Source organism: Cheilinus undulatus, linkage group 6, assembly GCF_018320785.1.
Source record: "Cheilinus undulatus linkage group 6, ASM1832078v1, whole genome shotgun sequence".
NCBI lineage: Eukaryota > Metazoa > Chordata > Actinopteri > Labriformes > Labridae > Cheilinus > Cheilinus undulatus.
This window is the reverse complement of record NC_054870.1, coordinates 22840282-22865144: the sequence shown is the minus strand read 5'-3', so window position 1 is coordinate 22865144 and position 24863 is coordinate 22840282. Positions and strand designations below refer to the sequence as shown.

Below are 24863 nucleotides of genomic sequence, written 5' to 3'. Positions count from 1 at the left end.
TTCCCCCATCTCCATCTATAGCTTCTTCTCTTCATTTCTCTCCTCTTCAAACCTTTCAATCTTTTCTTTCTGGATCCATCCAGGCGTGTATAAGTGAGTGTGGCAGGCCTGGTGTGTGTGTCTTTGTGCATCACTGCTTTAGACTAACAAACCCCCCCTACCCACCCGATACCCTCCTTTCTCTCCATCTTTCTCTTTCACACACTTAGACATAAAAAATCAAAAGGCCACAGAAGTTTTTGAGAGATGTGCCAGATGTTCCAAGTGTCATATTCATACAACAACATCCTCTCCTCCTCATTTTTGTCTTTTGACTGCTTTTTCTTCTCTCCCTCCTTCTTTTTCTCTCTCATCTGGCTCTTTATTCATTTTCCCAGCTTTTATACAGCCTCATTTCACAGTTACATCATTTTATTGCTTTTAAAAAGATCTTTCTTTCTTCCCTTTCCTCTTCACTCTTTGTGTCACTAGCATCCTCCTCATTTTGTATGCCACTTGTAACAGCCTCATTTTGTACACTAGCTTCTCCCCCTTTTCTGATTCCTTTTTCTTCCTCTTAGTTCTTTGTTTTTTCTTCCTCTCATTCAATGCCAATGCTTTTCTACATCTTGCATTTCTACAGTTTATTCATGTCAAGCTCAATCAGTGGCAAACATGCAAAGAAACAGCAGTTTTCTGCGACTGATGCATATTCATTCTTAATTATTTCCTTATAGCTGACATAGGACAGATGTTTCTCTCTTCATACCATTCTTTAATTCTCTCATTTACTCTTTTTTGTGTGTCTTTCTCAATTTTACTGTATTGAAGATCTTCCCTCCAACATCCTGCCATCCTTTCTCTCTTTCTTGAATCAGAAGCTTCTTTAATAACCATCTGCATCCCTGTTCCCCCCACGTTTTTCCAATTTCCTCTTCTGTTTTTCCTCTTTTTTCCTAATTTCTCTCTCCACATCCTTCTTCCCCTCCTCCCAGCCCATCATTCTCTCTCTGTTAGGACTTTTGATTCTCTACTGAGGGTTTTTTTTTTCCTCTTCTAGCTGTCAGAGAAGATCGTTTGGCCTAAACCACGGCAAACAAATTCTATGTCTCCCACAAAACTCTTTGGACTGTAGAGCACACAATAACAAATTCCTGAATGCAAAACAGATTGAGACAGAGGGGATGATCAGGAGGAAGAGAGGGGGACTGATTTGGATACTCTTGAGGTTGCTTCATTTTATTCTTTGTTTCCTTGATGCCTTTCTTCTCTTATGCCACCTTTTTGCTGCCATTTTTTGCATTTTATGTTTCTGAATTAATCTCTGTGTCCACCATTTTTTCATCATGTCAAGTACCCTCAAACACCATTTTAATGAGAAGCATTATACATTACATTTATCTCAGAGTATCGTTCATTGGCCAGCATGCCCTAAAACTGTCATTAAATTTAACCCTTTATTACCATATATGGTCACTTTGGTTAACTTCCTCTATAGCCTCCCCTCATCTTTCTGTGATACTGTAGAACCAGAATGATTTTTCTCAGCCAGTCAGTGCGCCACATAGAGTGATATCACACCAACCAACCAATCAGCTGTGGCCTAGAGCGTCTCAAACCTCCTGTTTCCTCCAGATCTCACAAAATGCAGTTACTCTTTTGGTCTCAAAGAAAGGGCTTTAACATTATAATTGACCATGTTAAATTGATGAAACCCACAGATTATGATCAAGGAGGTGAATAGTAGTGCTGAGTGTCATGATAGCTTTTGTTTGCGTAGGATTTTTAGTAGGATTAAAGTAGTTTATAGTGTAGTTAGATGTTACCACTGGTCTGTAAAAATTTTTAAAAGGTATCTAATGGTAATTTGGACATATTTATAGAATCTTTTAAGTATCAAATACTAAATTAAGTATGATTTTTGTCAGTTTAACAAAACTATAACATTTTAATTGTGTTCATGTGGTTAATACCAGTTTTTATTTTTACTGTGAGCTCTATTTCTGCTTAAACTAATTTAGAGATTAAATATATATGATTTTTTTTACGTTTTCTAGGGGAATTATAAAGATGAATAGCTGGTAATAAATAGTGAAATATCTGTGATTTTAGTAAGTATTACAACAGAATGAGTTTTATTAAACTTAAATGTCAAAAATCTGTTTTTTTTGTTTACTGTGAGCCTCATCACTGCTAAAATTCACTTAGTAATTCAATATTTGTGGTTATTATAGGTGTCCTGTTGGCAGGCCCTCACAAGTTGTGATTTATAGATGATATCAATGCATGTGTGTTGGATCAGTAGTATTGGTGCTAGCACCCTGGCAATTACTTTGGAGCTGAAAATATGTCAAGCTAATACTGGGTTCTGATTTTTTTATATTTTTTGGGGGCATTTTTCACCCCTTTTTACTATTTGACCAATTTCGCCACTTTTTTTTGCCATTTTAACACATTTATGCTGGTAATTTTGTCAACCTTGATTTTCATCATAATAATGAAAACATATATGTTTATGTGACAAAAGCAAAAATGTATTGGGATGTCCACCAACAATATTCTAGGGCTTACATTTTTAATTTCAAGTATTTCAATAAGTGCCTTTAAATGGTTAAAGCCCCATTTGATTTCTACCCACTTCTGCCCCTTTTTTACTTTACAACATCCCAGTGTCCACTTCGCATCCTCCAGACATCCTTTCTCCATCCCATCATCCCTGCATCCAACCACACTCGCTCCTCGACACCCACTCACCCTTCCAGCCACCGTCCTCTTTTCCCTGGCAGTCTCAATGCATTCAGTCTGTCCCACCATCTCTCCCACCCTCCTTCCATTCTTCCAAGTATTGATCTAGCTGTCCGTGATATGTCATGGTGATTGACAGCTACTAATTGGCTTAATCCCACCCCTGGGGGCCTTGTGGGTCTTTGGGCTGATCTGGATACAGCTGTCCTGTTGTCCAACAGCTGACACCATGACCCTCGGGAGTCGGCGAGGGAGAAGAAGATGATGATAGTGGGTTTGGAAGAGAAGGATCCCTGTGGTTTCCAAAGCTGGACTAAGATTTATCAGAATAAAACATTGTTGCAGCAGTTTGATTGACACTTTTCAGTGAAAAGGGGCCCAATTATGGCTTGATCCTAACACCTGAGAATATGATGAGCTACTCAAAGTCAAAGTCAAAGACATAATATTATTTAATGTTTTAATGAACCAAATAGGCTGGTAAAAAATGCAAGGTTGTACAAAAAATTAACTGCAATAACTGAATAACAACTGACAAATTTTACATATAATGGTGGTCCTTTTTTGTGCCAGAACTTGGACACATTCCCAGTATTTTAAGGAAAAAAGCCAGACAGACAGATAGACAGAAGTGGATGGAGTCCCCTGGGTACTGTCAGCAGGTTTTGATCAAGTGTTTTGATGGACGAGTCTGTGACTCAGAGGCCAACTCTTCTCCCACTGCAATATATGTGCATCAACGACCATGCGTCCAGTCAAAGTGTCCTTGAGCGGAGACAGTGAGTGACTAAGGTTGAGGTGGAAAAAAAGAAGAAGAAGAAAAAAAAAGATGGCGACAGTTGCCCAAGAGACGACAGAAGCAGCTCCTAAGCAGACCCAGATTAGCTTTGCTCTATTGAGGAGGCAAGGGGCAGAACACAAGGTCTTAGTGGATGCCACTAAGCCTTTAAAGACCACCCTTCAGGATGGGATCCACTCTCCCGTGCACCCCCCATATCCATCCCCATTTATCCAGAAACTGACACACAGTTTACATTCACATTAGCCCACGGAGACCTTTACTGGCTGAACACTGGAGCTCAAAGGCAGGTCATGATCTCTTCACCCAGAAGTCATTCATGTTTTTAAATGTATTCATAATGATAAAGTCTAATGAAGGGTCGGATTTCAAAGTGATAACTGTTTCGTCAAATGTCTTATCCTTCTGGAGGTAAAGGCATCAGGAAGCATGACACCTTCATTAATAATTACAGCTGATTCTTCTTTCATGTCAGATGTTTCATGTTGGACATAGCATGAAAAAGAATACGATCAGGAAGCAGGGTGCTAAAAAAAAAAAGAGAAATAGACGTGTGCTTTGTTTTGTTGTTGAACTGTAGAAGCTAGAATTTGTTTTTTTGCATGCTTGGACTATCAGCTTTGACCTTTGATCGTTTTGCCAATAAAGGAAATAAAACACTTCATGAAACACATGCCTGAAGGGCTGCATTTCAATATGATATTGATCTGTGCATGATATTTGGGTTTGCAGGCTTTAGCTGGCAGCAAACATGATTTTTCTCTCTATGTTGACCCTACCATTTGACCTCTACAGAATAATTTGTAGTCAAAAAGTAGCCTTTACCCCTTTTTTAAAATACTTAATAATTTATTTAGGATTAGCTCTGGATGAGTGATGAATGGGTTTTTGTGAGCTGACAGGAAGAGGGGGCTGGCATGGAGGTAAGAGGGAGGAATTGATCAGCAATGTTGCAGACCATTACACCTACCATGCATGTGTAATGACCCTAATTACCTCTCTAAATCGCCATCTCCCGCCCCTCACCCCCAAACCGCCAACAAACACTCAACTCAATGACAAAACTGGAGGACACAAGGGTCATTGTGCCAAAACATCCTCCCCCTGCAAAACGACCCCCCCCATTCTCCATTTCTGTTCCCTCCCTTCCTCACCCAGCTCCAAATCAGCATGCTGGATACTTGATAATAACCCCCCTTCTTTCAGCCCCTCATGGTTGTTAAGGCCAAACCCCCTCCTGTCTTACTCCAGGTTGACACAGAGAGCCCTTTGTTGATCCGAGCAGCAATCACATACCTCAATGAGTCTGCGCTGTCGGTTCTCAAACTCTCATATGAATCACATATCCACAGAAAAGCAAGAAAACGTAGTTCCTTTTGCCAAAAAATCCCCAAAACTAACGCAAGTTAGCCCACAGAAACATCTAGGAAAGTGTTTTTTTTTATACATCTTTATCTTAAGTTTTTTCTATTACAGTATCTGATCCAAGGTAATTATAGCTAACTCAAACTTACAAAATAAATAAAAGGAAAAATACTTTTAATTCACTGAAACTACAATAAAAATGAGGTTTTACTAGAAATAAAAGCTAAGTAGAACTGCACTGTGCTTGTAAACTCATTACAATAAAATCAAATTGAGGAAAAAAATCTATAGTTTTTATCTCTGACAGCAGCATACTGACAAACATGTCATTTTTGAAAAGTCAGTCAATCAAAATTGTTAATAAAACACTTTTAAAAACAGCAACAGCTGACTGAAGTGGTGTACATTACAGAAAGCCTCACAGTCCTAATACACAATTATATATAAAAAAGCAGTGAAGACAATTATTCCATTAACTAAAAAGTTAATAGAACATCTGTGCTTTTCTGTAGCTTTACCTACTAGAAGCATGCACGTAAATGGAGAAGAGAATGGGGTCTAGGATTGAGTGGAAAAAGTTTGGACACCCCTGGTGTAATTAAATTCTCCTTGTAATAGTGTTCATACAATATTTTACAGTGGGACAGCTAAAATTAGAAAAAAAACCTTATCACGGGTGTCAAATAATACAGTATTAAATATGATAACCATGATCAGATCAGAACCTCCATTTCTTACTTTGTAGAGAGTAATTTCTATCGTTGTGTCAGGCTTTCTCTTGCTCTCTTAAAAAAAAAATCCCCAAAAATCCATAATCTCCTTGTGAAAACTTGCAGTTGGGCATCCTAAAGGAAAGTACTGACTTCAAAACTTCAGCCTGTAGTCAAGAGGTTACAGTTCAGAATAAAAATCTCCACACCATCGCAGTCAAGAGTCCTTAAGCTAGTGAACCCGCTCCTCTCCTCTTGCTGCAAATTGCTTGGAATAAATGTATCAGACAAACACTGTGTCTAAAGGATAAATAGAAAATGGAAATCCTCTCCAATGATAGGAGTTTTTTTTCCCCTTTCTCGCCTCTAACTGTCACAGCAAGATACTTTCTTTGATATATTTCTTTTCATCTGGAGAGTGAAACCTGGTGACATGCGGCTCTCGCTGCTCTAAACTGCTCTTAAAGATTGGCGCGCTGCCTTGTTGAATAAAATATTAGCATGCTGTGTGAATAAAACATCCGGACTATTTTCTCATTTAAAAAGGTCAAAACAGCTGTCTAGACAAGCTTTGATGCATCAACCCCTCGAAAGACTGTCCAATGCACAAACATATGCACACCTTTTTATCATTATTGCACTTTGATTGTTAGACTGGAGCTGCATCCCAAACCCAAACTCAATCTAACAGTGTTTGTGTGCACTTGGGAGGAGATTTTTAGCTGTTTCTGTTTTTTTTTTTTTTTTTTTAGACATTTTACATACATAACACTCACAGCCCAGGGTGACACTGCACATTTCATTTTAAAGTGGCACAGTCACATGAGCACAGACCGCCTGAATCCACTTTTACATGTTGTTCTTGATGCTCATGCTCAGGTGCACAAACACACAGACTGCTCGGTGGCCCTGCACGGTCAGCTTGTGTGTGAAAACACCTCCATGCACGGGCACATTGGAGTGACATGTGCACACACACAAAGAGAGATAGATGCACGCAGACAACACAGTACACACTCTGTGACCTGGTTTGTTCAACCTTGCCACTAGAATATAAACAGCACGGATGCCACTTGCTTTCATAACATCACAATGAAAAAAAAAACACGGATGTGACAAATTTGATGTCACTCTGCATAAACATTGAGAACACGTATGATGTATGAAAATAGCTCAGGGCAACTCCAACTTCTGTTGATTTTGAAATAACTCCAAAGGGATAATCTCTAAACAACCATGTTAAAAAAAAAAAAAAAAAACCATCCATATCTAATATGATACAAATCTGATGTATGATAATGAACTATTCCTTTGATAATGTTGGATAAAATGCTGAAAACAGCAGCCTGTCATGTTAGATCAGTGACGTGGACACCACATTTCAACTTCACTGTGAAATAAAAACACCTAACTTTTCCATACACTCCGAGGTCTAAAGGGCAGAATCAACTTTTTCCCACCTTCCTTCTGTTTGAATGTCAGGTGTTGATTACATCTCCTACACAGATTAACAACAGTCTGGAGAAAAAGTGTCAAGAGGACAGCAGAGCTTCTGCTTTGTATCTACCCCTTCTCCACACACATATAAATATAGCTTTGGCCTTCTGTAGTGAAATAACAATTAGGCTGTGCTGGAGGAGGCTAAATCTGCCGTTCACTGCCTCTCCTTTTCACTGAAAAGGTCAACACAGTCACAGCTGCAAGTGAAACCTAAAGCGGTGGTGGAAGTGGGAGATAAAGATGGTCAAAGAATGAGAAAAGGATACTGGATGAAGAGACACTAATAAAAGACTGTAAGGGGGGGCAGACATACAAATGTACAGCTCTGTGCAGGCTGTAAGTCAACTAACATCCATCATTTTCAAAGATAAGAGAGCTGTTCTTTGCTGTAATAACAAATTACATTTGAAAGATGTTGGGAAACAACTAAAATTAACTTGTTTCTTTAATGTTGCCAAGCCCGAGACAAGGACATAAATTAATCTTGCTATGCTGTCAGACTGGGCAGATTCCATATCTGTCACCGGGACCAATAAGCTCAAATCTGAAATGATTGTGTGAGGTCTGTAAACAGACCGACCAATCAGCATCATTTGAGGAGTATGTGGCAGTAGCTATGGATGGGGTTTATATATACCACAAGCTGGTAAACAATGGCAGCTAGTGAAGTGATTAGCTCTGATGTAGCTAAAGGTTGTTTGCAATCATGTGATCCAGGATTTCTGTTGGGGGTCAGGTAGTGGGGGACAGCCTTTAGGAATGAGTGGGAACAGAGGAAAGTTAGTACTTTAAAGCTCTAAATGGACCTCTAGGCTGCAATTATCATCAAAAAATGTCTACATACATTGAGTAAGATTCCTACATTTTACGGAAAAGGATTTTTTTTCTCCACAGTTTAAATTATTTACCTGGCGTGGAGGCTATCAATATCACAAATACTCAGTTCTACAGCTCTACTAGCTTCATCTAGCCAGATGAGAGGAGGACAAGAGTCTAGAGGAGTCTTGTACTGAGCTAAGAGGCTAGCTGAGCCCCTTTAACGTATTAAAAAAATCCCCATTTTGTCTCAAACACAATTTTAATTGAAACAGAGATGCACTATCAACCTAGTAAACCTTGTGGGGTTAGCGCCCAAGTGAAGATTTTCTGTTCATGAACTAGCCTGTAATATGAAATTGCTCTTTTATGTTAGCCACTGTGGTTAGCTCCTATTTGAGTGCCAGTTTTCTTTCCTCCATCCTTTGTTGTTATTTAATCCACAGGGGCCGTGTGTGCCTCTAGGCAACATACCACTTTTTGGCCTTGTGCAGTCACATAATACATTCCCAAGTATTATTGAATACTTTTAAAAAATGCCAGGACCTTAAATAACCCATAACAGTGTTCTGACTTGTCATATGACTCTCTGGAAGCCATCTTGAACCCTTTTTGTGCAGACATTCTCACATAAAACAGCTCGGCCATTTTGCTGCAAAAAAAACTGCAAGAAGATATATTTTCCAGATATTTCTGAGGCTGGAAAAAATGGGTATATAATTATTGGTGGATAAAGTTTAATTTCTAGTTGTTAATTGTTGCTTTTTTGATAAATAAATAATTGAAAAAGGTTAAAATACACATGTTGCTTTGAGGCAACACTGTACCATTATGGAAAACTGCAAACACTGTACTGTTATGGATTCACAATGGTACCATTGCATTTTGGTGTTGTGCATTTAGGTATAAATATGTGATTACTGAAATGAAAACAAGGACAAGGACAGTGTGATTGATCACGATGAGAACGAGGATGAGGAAAGTGAAAAGTGACAAGGACAGCGAGGTTAAATATACAGCAACAAGTATTACCAGTATAAAGCAAGATAGATATTAAAAAGTAATTATTTTCCTAGTTAAGTTCGAATAACAAGAATTGCAACCTGTTGCAGCTACTTTGCAATTCCAATATGCTTTAAAACACATTTTGTTCACAATTTAAATGGTTTTGTTTCTTGTTCATTCCATACCATTATGTGACTGTGTTGTTTTTTTAAGATTATATTTATTTATTCTATTTTATTACAAAAATCACCACAAATATATATTTTTCCCACCTGGCATAATATTGCGTACCATAGAGGGTTAAAAAGCCAAACTAGTACCAAATGAAGAGCCGTTTGAGAGCCAAACAACCAGCTCTGCTGAGATGAGCCAAATGATCTGGATCTCTTGAAATAAACTGATTTCCCAGCACAACAAGCAAGATTGGCTAGACAGCAGCTGAGGAAACACAGGTAAGATCAGGATTTAATAAGCTAAACTATGGCAAAACTGTACTGAACCAACCCGGACGCTTTGTGGATAAGGACCATACACTAGTGTTGTGTGATACCACTCGTCAAGGCTTTAGACAGAGGCTTTTTAATTTAATTTTTAATTGGTGCGTCTGTTCTCAGACTGAGCACAGTTGTTTTAGACTAGAGCTTGGCAAGATGTACATGCCTCATGACAGACATGGAATCTGGCCAATCCATTAGCCTTGCAAGTTAATTTATGTCCTTATCTTGGAATGGCAACATTATTTTCCTATGGAAACAAGTTCCTTGTTGTTTTCCCAAGATCTTGAGAATAGAACTTGTGATTGCAGAAAAAAAACAGTCAGTCTGATGTGTCAGGTTTGACATAAATAGGTTGAGAATTCAAGAAAACAGCTGAAAAGTAGTCATGATAATGGGAAGATGGAGTAAATTGAAATGCATGCCTTCATGGCAAATTAAGGCCTCCATACAGGACAGAGGAGAGAGCATTGATATAGTCATGTTTAGATGAAGACATACTGAAGCAGAGCCATTCACATGCCATAAAGTGAAATTAATGCAATCCAATGAAGACACAGCAGTCATATTAAATCATACTATGGTGTGAAAAGTGTAACAGTGTCATGGTCAGTGATGCAGGACTGGGAAGAAAGAAAATGCAAAAATATAAAGGGTGTGGAATTTACAGAAGTGATTTCAGGGAGAGTAAAGAGAAGCAGAGACAGAGACTCTAATGAAAAGCAGTTATTATGGTAAAGAGGTCAACCTTGCAGTAATGCTCTGTCTTGTAGAAAAAAACAGGCCTTTTGTGTGCGTCTGAGTGCTGTTATCTCAATTCCTCCGTGTGTATGCATGCCGTCCACTCGTCATCTGCCGCTGCAGTATGATATCGGTGCTTGTAAAGGCGTCTCAGTTGTTTGTGTGTTTAGTGTGGGATTAAGGCAGCAGTTATATAATCTCAAGGCCTCTTCTGTGGCAAACAGAGTGTGTGAGAATAAACGCAAGACAGAAACACTATTATCTTTCCAGGCACACTTTCATATCCGCAGAGCTGAATCAATACAGTTCACACAAGGTTTTTATGGAGTATCGGGTCATTAGTATAAGATGGCAGCATCTCCCATACATCCCTGTGTGGTGCCTAATTTAGCAAACATTATACGAAGTAAAAGCTGTTTTAAATTTATCAATAAAGCTGAAGTAAATCAGCGTATCCAACGTGGTCAGATTTATTTTTGGATCTTTTTCATGTGCCTTCTTTAAGTCTACACCATGATGAATAAAGAAAAAGAGGAGGAGGGCAAGGAGGACAGACTGAGAAATAGGAGAAGTTAGGCAGAAATGGGAAGAGAGAATATGGGAATACATGGAGAAAAAAGGAGAGAGAGTGAGAGACAGGAGAGGATGAGAACTACGAGATAAGTCCCAGTGTGATCAAAGCTTTACTTTGACATCAAGAGCAGGCCCTGCCAGCACGCTGACTGGTTAATGTTGGAAAATGCACAAACGCACTCTGAAACATTCAAATATGTGTGACTAAGAAGGCTCTTTTTATTTTTATCAAAGTGATTCGGATAGACACGTTCAGATAGACTGAACTTAGAAAACTATCGTCATTTTTAACTCATAGCTGTCTAAACATGGGCAAAATAAGGAATTAAGGTTGTCTAGACTTCCAGTAGCTTTAAAGACATGTGAATCATAGGTAAAAAATCACATTACCAAACACCCACTTGTACCATAGCAAAAGAATGAGCTTCTACTTATTCTGAGACAGACTGTCACAACTAGCTCCCTCTTCTAGACAGACAGGACAAACAATCCTGCTTTTGCTTAAAAAATCAGCTGGCATGACTCGATTTTCTTGACATTTCTGAAAATAATATAACCTAGAAAAAGGGTTTTCAATGACACAGCTTCTACTCTTCTGTCTTTGCAGAAAGGCCGACAGAAAACACAGACTACTTTCTCCTCAGGAGTGACGAAACCCAATGAGAATCTGAAGATAAACTCATATTATGTCTGGAAAAAAACAAACGCCAAACACAGGGATTATAGGCCATTTATTTCCAGAGAGAATGTTTTTACAAATAGGCGCCAGAGCCCCTCCTCTCCCCATGACACCCGACACCACACATCATAACAATTTGTGTTGCATTCTGCCTCCCGGCTATTTGTTAGCCATGTTCATTACGCTGCTATTTTTGGCCTTTCTGTGCATGTGTCATTCAATTTAAGTCTTGTTGGTTTAAACAGAGGGAAAACGTGCTGGGGGTGCCAGACTAAGGTCACATATACATGGCTGTTTGACCAATGATCATAGCCCTTTTTTGTTATACAATCAGTGTGTTTATCTTCGTATCCTGTCATCCACCCATATCATGTAGAGTCCTTTGTCTAACCCTGCTCATAATCAGATAAGCCCCCTGCAGCATTTACTCTATTGGCTGACCACTAAGGCCATATTTGTGCGTTCCTTTTTTTTTTTTTTTTTTTTTTGGCCTTACGACAGGTTTTTTCTGTTTCCACCGTCTGTGTCAGCACATGCACAGCAAAGTAAATGCACTTTCCAGGTTACACACACTTGTTGGAAGACAATCTGTCACCTGCTAACATTAACAGAACACACATACAGATTCTCATGAATGCATGTGTGTGTACAAAGCATGCAAACTCAGTCACACGCATAGAAATACAGACTGTACCCTGAGGCACAAACAGTCTGCCCATTGAGCTCACCTTTACAAATGTGTTCCATCAGCAGAATTAACTGGTGACAATTAGCATAACCATGTTAATTATGGTAATCAACGGCACATCATGTGCAAAAACACACAAGCCTGTGTGGGTTTGTACGACAGTGTCTGAATGAGATTAATGTGCTGGAAAGCTACGAGGAGAGAAAGATGGAACTTTTGAAAATGTTAAGGTGAGTTGATTAGCGAATGAAATCATTTATTTCTGTCAATATTGAAAGGCTTACTTCATGACTTTAAGGGCATTTATTGGACCACAACTTATGCTAAGTCACTGCTCCCCCTCTCCTCCAGCCTCCAAATTCTCCTTGCCTTACCTGCCCTGTCTCAGCCATCCTGTTTCACTTGTCCTGTTTCTCTAGCAAGAGTCTTGAGATGGAGAGTGGCAGACAAGTGCTGATAAACATCTGAAAACAAGATTCTTTGTTCGATTTCAAGTGACAATGCATAATTCAAGGTTAATTCTGTTGCCTGTGTTTTCTTTTAAGGCCAAAGAAAATGTTTTGGTTTTTGCAAGCCCTTCTGTCCAACGACACTTTGTGCCTTTACATGCAGCATCACTGAGTGGATGGGGATGTCCTTCTACTCCCAAGTGGCGGCATGGCTTGAAAATACATGTTTGAAACATGTTTAACCTGTAAGTGACACATACACAAGTCAAAGTAATCACCATCCTGTCAGTGTGATTACAGAGCTGAGAACAACAAACCAAGAGAGAGTTTGACTTCACTGCCATTTAAAGAAGCTGTCACACCTCTTTTACTATGCATCGTGGCTGTCAAAGGGTTAAACAATGTCCTAACAAATCACAGGATGTGTTTTGTTTAATGTTGGATTTTCGTATGACCTTAAGGCTGGCTCAGACTACAAGATTTTCATGGTCTTTCACGATGGCACTATGGCAGACTATGCAACAAAAATCTTGTCCCGTCTTGGCCAATGGACTGGTCACATTACAAATGTGATCCCGACCATCCATCGTATGCTGACATCATCACTGTGTCCACAGCTGTGTGCCAGTTCACAGGTTGTCAAAGACAGTGAATCAGATTTCTGCTTCAACAGAAGTGCTCTATATGACTAGCGGACCGCTCTAGCGATCTTTGCTCTAAAAAGAAGAACAAACAAACAAGAAAATGGTCTCGATGTATCAAGAGAATGACAATATGGACTGGCTGTCCTTCAAACAGAACTTCAAGCATGAATGTGATAAGTCAGGAAAATTAGCCCAGTTAACCTCACCAATACATACAGGTTCACTGTATGTATGGAGCACGAGAAAAAGTGGGGACTTGTTTAATGTCACTCTGGTAAATGACGGCAGAAAAATAAGCAGCAAATACTCTCTTTATAGTAGGTGTCAGGATTCATGTTGGTGATGTCAGGTCAGGGTGTTAACTAGATGGCAATGCAAGAAAAATTCTGGCATGCTAGTCTTGTCATATCTCAGTAGTGGGGAGTCTTGGACCCTTCGTGAATTATGTCACACTAAGAGACCATTTGCCGTTCCTGACGCTCATAATCAGGCTCCACATTTGATGATGAATGGTGACAGTGCCAAAGATCTGGCTGAATTTATGTAGCCTGAGCTGGGCTTCAAACTAAGGGTGATTAACTCCCTGTTTGAAAACAGACCTGCTTTCACATTTTGGATAAGAGATAGAACAAAAGGCGTTTGGAAACAAAAGGACTCCGACATATCCTTGAAAATAAAAGTACACTGTAGATTTCTTGTCTCATTTTTCCTCGCACATTTCCACGAACCACTAGAAATGGCTTCATGACGAGCTTTTGGACCCTGAACTCACAAGTTAGGGACCAACGGGAGGGCTGCTTTTTCTTCTCTTTTTCTGCTTGTTTTCACAGTTTATTTACATGTATGCTTATTTTTCAGTATTTGAACAGTGTTTGAAAATATCTTAAATTTAATCAATACTAAAATAATCTATGCAGATGCTGAAGCAGAGTGTTGAGAGGAGACAGCAGGAAAGAGAGAAAGTGAGGAGAGCCTGCTGTGACTGACTGCTTCTCTGGTGGGTGTGCACTCACACACACACCTAAACAGACACACACACACACACTTATTGTTAATTATTATACTGAATAATGAGAAGCAAACGACTCATTAAATCTCTCCTTGACCTGCACGCTTAAACTCTCCCCTCTTCCCCTTCCTTCCTTTCTTTCTCACTGACTCTGTTGTTCTTCAGACTAAAAACTGTCAAACCAGAATCCTCTCTGCTGTAAATTATTAATTAGCTTTAAAACAAACCTTGCTTAAAAAATCACTGACCCTAATTTGGAGCCAAATTGCACCAAATTGATTACAGGATTGAGAGAAAGCCTCCTAAAATCATATAAAATGTGGCCGACCTTCGGCTCATTTCCCTTCATTTTCTTTTTTCCTCTTCCCTGTTTTTCCCATCTCTCTCTCTCTTGCGCTCTCTCTCCCTGCTGAATTCTGCCCACCAAAGCGAAAAATGCAGTTAAAATTGGCTGTAAAAACAAACAACCTTTCTTTTCTTCCTCTCATGTGACTGTTGTCATGAGACCACAAACCACCTGACTGCACCCAACAACTGTCACAGAAAACAAATTATGTCGGATTACACAGACATGCTACACAATATTTCACACAGCAGCTGCAGGAGAAAGTTCACACACCAAAAAACGAAGGTGTTCTAGTCAATATTGCTCCCTATCTGAAGCAATCAATTCTAATTCTAATCGGATCGATAACCCTGTCAACACGTCGTTCTGATCATCAATAGCTGGATCGATGAAATCGCTCGTTAATCCTGAATTAGCATTGATCCCAGTTTCAGCCGTTATCACAATTACAGCACGGCCTCGTCGTTGAGACGGTAAATCCACGCTGTCTGCTCTCCCCTCTGTCTCCTGTGCAGCAGAAAAGGTCACACTAACTGGAGAGCAATATGCCGCTGCTCCTGTAGAACAACTGATAAAGGTTTTAATGTGAAAGGCTGCATGAGGGATGATAAAAAAAGAAAATAAGGTCTCAAAGTCCGCATTTAATTGAGTGTTTCTGTGCCTCCACATCTCTCTTTTTTTCTAATTGCTCTAAGTGGTGTCCTTGTTCCTTGCTCTTACTTGCAGAGCTGTTCCCCTTGTTGTCTCACCAGTCTTTGTGTCCATCTAGCTTATGCTTGTAATTACTTTCAATAACTTAAATGTGACTCTTCTCATCTAAAAAACAGGAAAGCAGGATGTGTTCATGAATCACTGGTTTGTCTCTTTCCAAAACTATGCAACAGACTTTGGTTTTATGTTTAATTTTTCTATTTCCTATGTCCTTTTCTTCAGAGATTATGGGGATTGGATTAAATTCCAGCATGCAACTTGTTGAGGTTGGAATATCCCCAAAACAGAAGCATATGTGCAGCACTGAGCAGAAATTTTAGATGTTTGGGCCAAAAATTGAGGCTGCAGAAAGGTGCATAATGGAGAGTAAGCCTGCCTGAGGGCACCAAGAGGGAGGACTGACACAAACCTGGTTGCACACTGGATGTCCATGCATATAACCAGGGGCCTGGGAAGATAATCTGGTGAAAAAAAAGTCCACACCTTTAGAGTGGAGTCAGGGGTGGATGTGGCGAGTACCTAAAGCCTAGAGGACCGTCCGGGCAGGTTGCCATGAGCCCTTTGTTGTGCTGTGGATGCCCCAAGGGCCTGAAAACGACCAGCAATCTCTGGTGTATCACCAGGGGTGAAAAGGCATCGACAAAGAAGGTGCCATCAAGCTTGACCTTGGCTGCCAAGCAACACATGCGTGTTGACATGTATCAAGCATGACTCTGGCTGCCTCCCCCTCTCTCCCCAACCTCCGACCCAGAAAGTCATCTTTTCAATCAGATTTGGCTGTTCAGTAAGAAGATATGGGTAGCTGCCTCCCTTTTCTCTTTTGTTTGAATCCATAAAGTGCGCATCTATCTTTTTTGTTATTTGTTTTTTCAAGCACTGGCATTTTTTGTACTTCAAGTCAATTAAGTGTTGTATTAAAGCATGTGACACAGCCAAAAGAAAAATATGTTGGTCAGCCAAACACCTGAACTTAGCAGCAGCTCAACCCCCATTGAAAGGCATTGTTGGCTTGAGGCTTAATCTTATAGCTTTAGCTGTTGGTTCAATCAGTTTAAATTTACAGTTTCACTTTTCATTTGAGAAGAGGAGAGCATTGCAAATAGTCGTCTGCTAAGAATATGAAAGTAGTCTCCCCTATAGAGCAAGGTGTGAGCTTCTATGAATGACAACCCTGCTTGATGTTCCATCCATTATCTACAACGTCTGTCGAATTCAGGGTCATAAGGTGGCTGGAGCCAATCCCAGCTGTCACTGGCGTGAGGCGGGGTACACCCTGGACTGGTCACCAGTCAATCACAAGGCTGACATGTGGAGACAAACAATCAGCCACACTCAAGCTGACACCAATTTAGAGTCAACATTTAACCCAATGAGCATGTCTTTGGATTGTGGAAGAAAGCTGAAGTACCTGTAGAGAACCGACACATGCAGAGCATTCAAAATCTACATAGAAAGACCCTGAGGTTTGAAGCAGGGACCTTCATGCTATGAGGCAAAAATGCAAACTTCTGTGCCAACATTCAGCCTCTTTTTATGTATCCCAACAGTAAAACATCTTAAAATTCTTTAAAAAAAACTGCTTTATACAGTGTCTTAACTAGTCTTAATGACTCAGTAGTTTGTGAAGGCGAAATTCACGGCTACCCCTGAAATTTTCATGAATTAGCTGTTCACATACATGAATTATAGCTGAGAGCAGACAGAGTTTCAATAGGTTCTTTGCAGATGACGTCACAAAGCAGTGGAAAACACCCCTTGGGGGGCAAGTAGGGATTTCTGCATAGAGAAATACTACCAAATAGGCCATGTTTTAAGCTGTTTTTGACTATAATATTCTCAATTCTTAAGCTGCTTTTGTGTTCTGAAAGTAGTGAAACATTCAGGTAAAAAAAAGTTTTAAAAGACTCACAAGGCAGGAATTAAAAACACCTCCATCTAAACCCTGGACAAGTGCTGCCACACTACCCTCATGTATGGTCTGTTTCCACAAAGCGCTCTGCTTTGGTTCAGTAAAAATTCACGATGATTTAGGTCATTAAACTCTGATATTCCTTGTATTTTCTCAGCTGATGTCTGCCCAGTCTTGCTCACTTTCACGAGACATCTGTCTCTTTTTAAAGGTCCAGATAACGTGGCTCAGCTCAGTAGAGCTGGTCGTTTGGCTTCCTAATGACTCTTCATTTGGTACCACTTTGGCTTTACAAATGTGGATTGTGTGGATTAAATAACAATAAGGGATGGAGGAAAAGAAACTGGCACTCAAATAGGAATTAGCAATAGAGCTCGTAGCACTGGCTTGTTCGTGAATGGCACATCATTGCTCAGACGCTCATGAAACAAGGTGTATTTCTGTGATAGTGCATCACCGTTTCAATTAAAGCATGTTTGTGTCAAATGTTTTCGTTATGTTACAGGGGCTCAGCTAGCCTTTTAGCCTAGTACAAGACTCCTCTAGACCAGCACTTCTCAACTGGTTGAGCCCAAGGACAAACCATCATCTCCTAAATGAGAAATTGTGACCAAGATTTCTGATATTTTTTGACTAATTGAATTAATTCATTAAGAAGATTACAGTTTGAACCTATAAAGTGTAAAACAAGTCAGGAGAGGCAGGACTATTAGCATGTTGTTAAAGAATTTCATCAACATTTTGGCACAATTTTGTTTTCAGGAACAACCAGCTAAAAAGGGCTGGTGACTCACTTTTGGATTCCGAGCCACCAGTTGAGAACCACTGCTCTAGAGTTTTGTCTCCCTTCATCTGATTAGACGACGCAAGATACCAGGAGGTCTGCAGGACTGAGTAATTGTGATATTGCTCGTCTCCGTGCTAAATAATTTGGTTAAATTGTGGTAAAAAATCACTTATTTAGAGCTGTAAAGTACTAACTTTCCTCCATTCCCATTTATTCCTATGGCATTCATGATCACAGGATTGCAAACAACCTATAAGAAATAAGCTACATGAAAAGAATGACAGTTTTTGTCTTTATAATAATGCTGCATGTTGTGTGACATATTCACCACATCATACAAAAAAGCAGAAAAGAAGATATAATGAAGCCGTTTCGGAAAACGCGTTGGTCGCACAACACTCTTAGGACATAAACTTTATCACCTCCACCCACTTGCTGGGAATTACCCTGACTGCTCACCCAAATATCGCATGGAAAATTTAATATGTGGCTGGCAGGAAAGCTTCCAGGTGGTTTGATGGCATCTATGAGTAACACTAAATCTAGTTTGTCATGTGTTTAACTTGTGTGTAATTCAGCTTCTCGTCTTCATGTACTGTGACTGCTGGAATGCAGAACAGTGGGACACTAAGTGAAACCACATGAGCTGGAGAAAAAGAAACATACAAGCTCTGTGCTTAAAGGCCAAGGAACTAAACCGCTGACATTCTAGTGCCAGGAAACTGTGTCAACAACAGTGAACCACCTGTGCCGTATCACTTCTCCTCGTATGCACCGATACCCAGGAAATCATTCCACCCACCACCTCCGCCCCAACTTAAATGCACACAAATCACTCCCTTGTCTTTTTTTTCCTCGGGCGGGCACGTGAAGAGATTAAAGGTCAGAAACACTAATTACTGACTCTGTCATTTAATCTCGTTGAGGCCGGAGATTAGAGTTATAATCCCATCACATACTGCTGCAGGAAATTATAAATCACTGTTACGTCTACCTGGCCTGTCAATCCTGGACAGGGAGAAGAGGATGTGAAGAAATAGATTGAGAGCAGGGTTCAAACAGGTTTCCAAGAGTTTGAAAAAAGGCAAAAGTCTGTTAAACTGACTCTGCTTACCATCGAACTCATGGACCCAGGGACTAGAAAGCATAAACACCCCCCCATGCCTCCCTCCTTTCTTTACTTCTAGCCGACCTTCTCTCTCTCTCTCTCTCTCTCTCTCTCTCTCTCAGCAGGAGGCAATGCGAGTCTAAGGGTAACAGAAGCCAGTCTGTGGACATGCTTATCCTGACCGGCTCGGATGGGGGGGGGGGGCAGATTGAATCCTGCATCCCTGGGGAGCCTAACTACCTCCCCATCGCTCCGACTGACCGTCTTGCAGAGACAGAGCGGGAGCAAGCGAAGGAGAAAGAGAAGGAGGAACACACAGAGGGAGAGATTTGGAAAGAATTAGAAAAGAAAAGAGAGGGAAAAAAGAGAGAGCAGGGTAGCCGTTGCTGCTGCAAAGCCCAACAGCTCCCTCTGTCGTCACCTAGAAAAGGTCTGGTATCTCCACCCCCCACCTCATTTCCCCTCTCTCCGTTTTTCTTCTTTGACTTTCCTTCTCCCTCTGTTTCCATTTCCTTTGCTTGTTTCTTCCTCTGTTCAACAGTTTAAAAGAATCTAGTTTACAATGAGTGCGACTTCTGAGAATGAGCAGCTGGCGGCTAATTAAATATAAATACAACGATTACAGTGTTATAAATTAATCCCTCTATCTCGCTGCCTCCCTGGTGAGCTACGTCAGCAGTGTTTGGAGTCAGCTGCCTTTAAACTCATTCCAGTTGGAGACTTTTTTTTCCATCATTTTCATCTCAAATCAGCCCTGCACTTTCAAAGTACACAACGTTAGCCATAGCATCTTTTTTAAATGCCTCACAGCCAAAGTCAGAGCGGGATTTAGATGTAGAAACCATGACATAAGCACATCCTTTTTGCATATGTTTTCCTGCAGAGTCATTCAAGGTAAAGCGAGCTTCAAATATGAAGTCCCTCTGCAGGACGATGAAACGCAGAAATGTCTGATAAGAGGAGTAGACATTGAAAAGAGAACAAGCACTACAACCAAAGCCTCTATGGGATTGTAGCTGATTTTTCTAAAGGGATCAGTTGGCTCGATGCTGTTATCCACTCATATAAAAGCCATCACAAACACACCAAAGCACTCTGTAACCTTGATTTTGAGTATGCAAGCTTAAGTCTAATACAACAGCCTTGACTGGCCTAGTTGTGTCTTTTCAAACGCTGCTTAAGGAACGCACGTGTATTCACAGGTTTAATTATATCCCTGCAAACTATAAGGTACACAGAACGTTTCCAGGGCTCCTAGACGAATCTGAGGAAAATCTGACAGCGTTTCTGTGTCAGTTTCCGCACGATTTCTTGGCTGAGCATCAGTGAAAAATCTGATAGCTCACCCACCCTGCTTTTATGTGTAATCCGAGCCAGGTTTCTGTATATACAGCTCACCTTAAATAGCACAAAGACGTTACCAATACAAGGGGGATTCTGTGTTTCTATCCTGCTTTTTTTGGAGCAGCAATCACTTACCCAGACATGAGAACCAGTGGGGACTGGAGAAGGGTGAAGGGGCTGTGATAGGAAAGTGAAGACAGGCAGTGTCTGGCAGCAGCTTCTCTCATAAAAGACTGAGACTCTGCTGATGGAAGTCACGCTGCCCTCCCCCTCATGCTCTGATAGGAGTCATGCTCTTTTTCCTCTTGTTTTACCCTGATGTCACTTCTTGGTCCCTCTCCTTTATGCAAACTGACTTACTGTGCGACTAAAATAGGATCAAGAAGACTTAATTGGAAAATTAAGCAAACATCCAAAGGCACAAATGGGACAAGACTGTGTAGACTCATATGCCAAGCCAACAATAATAAAATCAGTGATTCAACAGCAGGGAAATGAGGGGCTTTCTTTAGTCGCAGTGAGCCTTTTTAACCACAATGTAAACTGAGAAAAAAAGGGGATTTCTGCTTTTTTCTTTGCAGTTTTGACTGGTCTGTCGGCTAATTAGCAAGATGCAAAAAAGCAAAAATAAACACTGTCTAAAATGTAGCCACGTTATTTAGATGTGAAGGAATATCAAACTGCAAAGCTGGAAAATGAATGTTTTTTTTCACCAGTGTATGTACCACCATAAAGTTACAAACTGAAACAAAGTGGAGCTGATGCCTCTTAAAGGTTCTCTTTCGCTTAATAGTGGACTGCAGAGTGTTTTTTTTTAAGGTGCTGCAAGAAACAACCCTGCAAACCAAGCAAGCAAGAAGCCTGGCTGCTATAAGAACCAGCCCCCCTGTCGAATAAAACACAACAACAGCAAATGATTTTCTCAATGGCTCCCACAAGACTGCAAAGTACTTTGCCTTGGAGGAGGAGGGGAGATGGAGAGGTAGAAGAAGAAGTGAGGTAAAAGGGGGGAGAGAGAGGGGAGACATTTCATGCCAGCAACAGTGTGGGAGACAGAAAGGGAGAGTTGGAGAGGGAGAGGAGAGATTATTGCTTGCTTGAGAGCAGCAATCTCGGGTTGTGCCATGAATACCAAAGACCGCACAGCCCTACAGTCTTTCTCCTCTCTCTCTGCTCCCAAGCGCAGTGGAATTGCAGCTGCCCAAATTATACACCGATATCTCACTTTTTTAACTCTCTGCAGCCGCTCCATCCAGCCATAATTATTCCTTTAAAACCAGCAAACTCCACCAGCAGAGAGCCAGTACAGCTGGATTCCATTGGATGTCTGTGCAACAATTAAAAAAAGATCTAATGTGGCCCTACAGGGGCAATAAGGCAAACGCACGGACCTAATTGAGTGCAGAATGAGCCCGAATGAGCCTACGGCAAGTGATCTGTATGCAATTTTTATGCAGTTTCACCAGCGCTGGCGCACACGGAAAAGGGCAAGGACGCAGCTCCGGCTGAAGTATTCAAATGGAGTGAATACTGAGGATCCTTTAGGGGATCACATTTCAAGATCTTAATTCCACAAGGCGATAATAAACCCCATGGAGAGCAGAAAAAGACATAAAAGAGGTAGTGGCTCATAGTTTGAACTGTAAAAATACACTTTTGAAGGTTTTCTTAAAATAAAGGCGATTATTATGAATAAACGCAAACTCAGCTGTCACACCGTGAAGTAACTCCTTTCCTCTATTAATTCACAAACGGATGCCCTCTGAATAATTGGATTAAACCGTGGAAACTTAATCAAGCTTCAGTTGACGCGTATCCAAAGAAAAGTTGTTCGCCGCCGTTACGCGGAGATGCCTGAAGGCACACAGCGAAAGGAAGCCTTCACCGAGATTAGCCACTCACTCTACGTGGCCAGACACACACTACACAGACACACGGATCACCGAGTAACACATAGAAACACATCCATCCTGCAGACGCGCAGCCACACGCCAAACGAGCGCAAATGTGCGCACTGCGCTTGGATATGTGAAATGAAACAGTCTGTGTTGAGTGGAAACCACACAAATCCAACTGTCATCCAGTGGACCAGGAGAGTGAAGAAAGTCTCCTCTGTTACAGCCAACGGCTCAACAACAAACACGCACTCACAAGTCTTCATATTCTGTTGCCATCGCTAATGCGCAAAGGCTCTGTGGGCTTCCCGTGCCTTATTCCCATATTTGCCGAAACATAACCAAGTCCGACATCCTCTCACGGTGACCTTTTTAATATGTATGTGCACAGGATTTCGATGACGGCGCCGGATTCATCCAGAGGCGAGCCACAGCATCCCGGTCACCGAAATATTTTCACTTCTGTCGCCTGTTTTACGCTCATTAAAGCCTCCGCAGAGGGAGACGCGCGGATTGCGAAAGCAAGGAGACAGACTGAGGGGATGAATGGGACTGTGTTGAAGTCCAAGTCCTTTGATTCAAGCCATCCTTACCTTGGAAGTGAGAGAGATTCCACGCGCACGACCCGTCTCTCCAAGGAAATTACCTCCAATACATACAAGCCAGAGGGAAAGGATCACTTCACCAGTAGAATAGCTTCTTTTCTCAGATGTCCCACACATCCACTGCATAAAAGCCCAGTTTTTGCTCTCAGGGTGCGTTTGAAGAAGAGGAGGGTTACAGAAAAGCCAAGTCGTTTCTCCTCCAACCCTTAAATGTTCCCTCTTCTGTTTTTATCCACTGGAGCGCAGAGGAAAGGAATACCAAACCAACCAACGTTTGTCAATGATGGATACAAAAAAAAGATCAGTCTTTAAAAGGCTCCTAGGTTGAAGTGATGATGAAGAGTAGTGAGGAGGTGGCTGTCAGGAGAGAAAAAAAGAGAGGAAATCACCGTAGCATCCCTCCTTTCCTTTATGTCTTCCCTCCTTCTCTCCTTCCCTACTTCCTTCAGGTATCAAAATCCGGTAGCACAGCACCACTGGCGCGCCGTTTATCCGTCCTCCCTCCACGAGCCTCGGAAGCGGAGTGAGGGAAGCTGAGCCGGACGCGCGACGGCAGCGAGGAGAGAGAGAGAGAGAGAGAGGGAGAGAGAGAGAGAGAGAGAGAGAGATGTCGCTGCCGATGGAGGGCGTTGGAAACTAGAGTAACCCCTCTCTCTGCTCCTACTTTCTCTTCTGTCTGTATCCTCTGGCTTTCTATGGTGATCATTCAATATTTTTGTACTGATGCCATTTATATATCCAGTTGAGGGGCTGTGGGAAAAACAGGCACCACAGAGGACAGAAACAATCCTCTTAAGCAGTGAAAAGCACTTTTTGCAGCTACAGATATGACCAACAGATGCAATAACACTCATGTGGTGTTATTTCCCCATAATCTGTACGCTGTACACTGATGCTCTGTCACATCCAGACTGAGGGGTCTGCAGCACAAGAAGCCCTGCAGTAGAGGGGCTCACGAATGCAACAGTTGCTCTCTCCTCATTGGCCCAGAGCAGCATCCAACTGCTGCCAGAGAGCATTTAGAATCTCACAGGCAGCCAATCAGAAGAGGGGAGGGGAGGGTCAGTTTTGGGAGACCCTTCTTCTTGAGAGGTGATTGGCTGATGAACAGTCCCGTTTAAAATGCCTCCCGGCCAGTGAGAGAAGAGGAGGAAAAAAAAAAACTGTTAAAAATCCCATCATCATTGAAACAGATGATTTATGGCTCTCTCTATCCTTGCCATGTAGGAGTGTTTCTGACATAGAGAGATTTCGTGTAACACATGAATGATTGTGTTTATACATGACTGATGTTTGCAAGTGTCAGCAATCAGCTTCATTCCCAATCTGAATCAGTAGGCAGGCGGGTTTGTGCATTCAAGGAATATGTCTCTGATTATATCTGCTCCATGTACAGCAATAAATACAAGTCAGTTTCAGGGATGGCTATATTTGACACCCTTGTGTACAAAGTGTTACCTGTTTGATTAATTAATTAATGTAAACCTTATTTAACAAAGAGTATTCCCAGTGAGATAACAAAATCTCTTTCACAAGGCAGTTCTGGTAAAGACAGAAGCAGCATACAGTACCTATATAAAGTATCCACCCCTTTTCCTTTTCAGGTCAGTCTTTAGTAGATGCACCTTAAACTGTATAGGCCTACATAATACAGTATTCCTCCATATTGTGCAGGGTGTTGACATGGTGGATAAGTAATAATATAAGAGATGCAGCAAGTTTCACTGCTGTTAAATTGAGGCAAACTTAGCAAGCATGCAAATAAAAAATTTATCGATTCAGCAGAAATGAAATTTCTTCTTCTTTTTGTTCCTGTTGAACACCTGTAACACCTATCATGAAGTACATCTGGTGTCCTTGGTTCTTGAAAGGCTGGCATACACATAGTTTTGGTGGCATAGTTTTATTTTTCTAAAGTTTTATGGAATAAAGAGAGAGAAAAGTGATTGCGATCTATAAAAA

The 24863-nt window shown here is 41.0% G+C and overlaps 1 protein-coding gene across 1 annotated transcript in view; it reads right to left on the bottom strand.

The window, feature by feature from the left end:
* cdh11 (cadherin 11, type 2, OB-cadherin (osteoblast)) overlaps positions 1 to 23436 on the bottom strand; it is a 144094-nt gene extending 120658 nt beyond the window's left edge. Inside the window, exon 1 of the mRNA XM_041790321.1 lies at positions 22890 to 23436. The gene's annotated coding sequence lies outside the window, so the exon portion shown is untranslated. The remainder of the gene's footprint in view (positions 1 to 22889) is intronic.
* Between the last annotated feature and the right edge of the window lie 1427 nt (positions 23437 to 24863).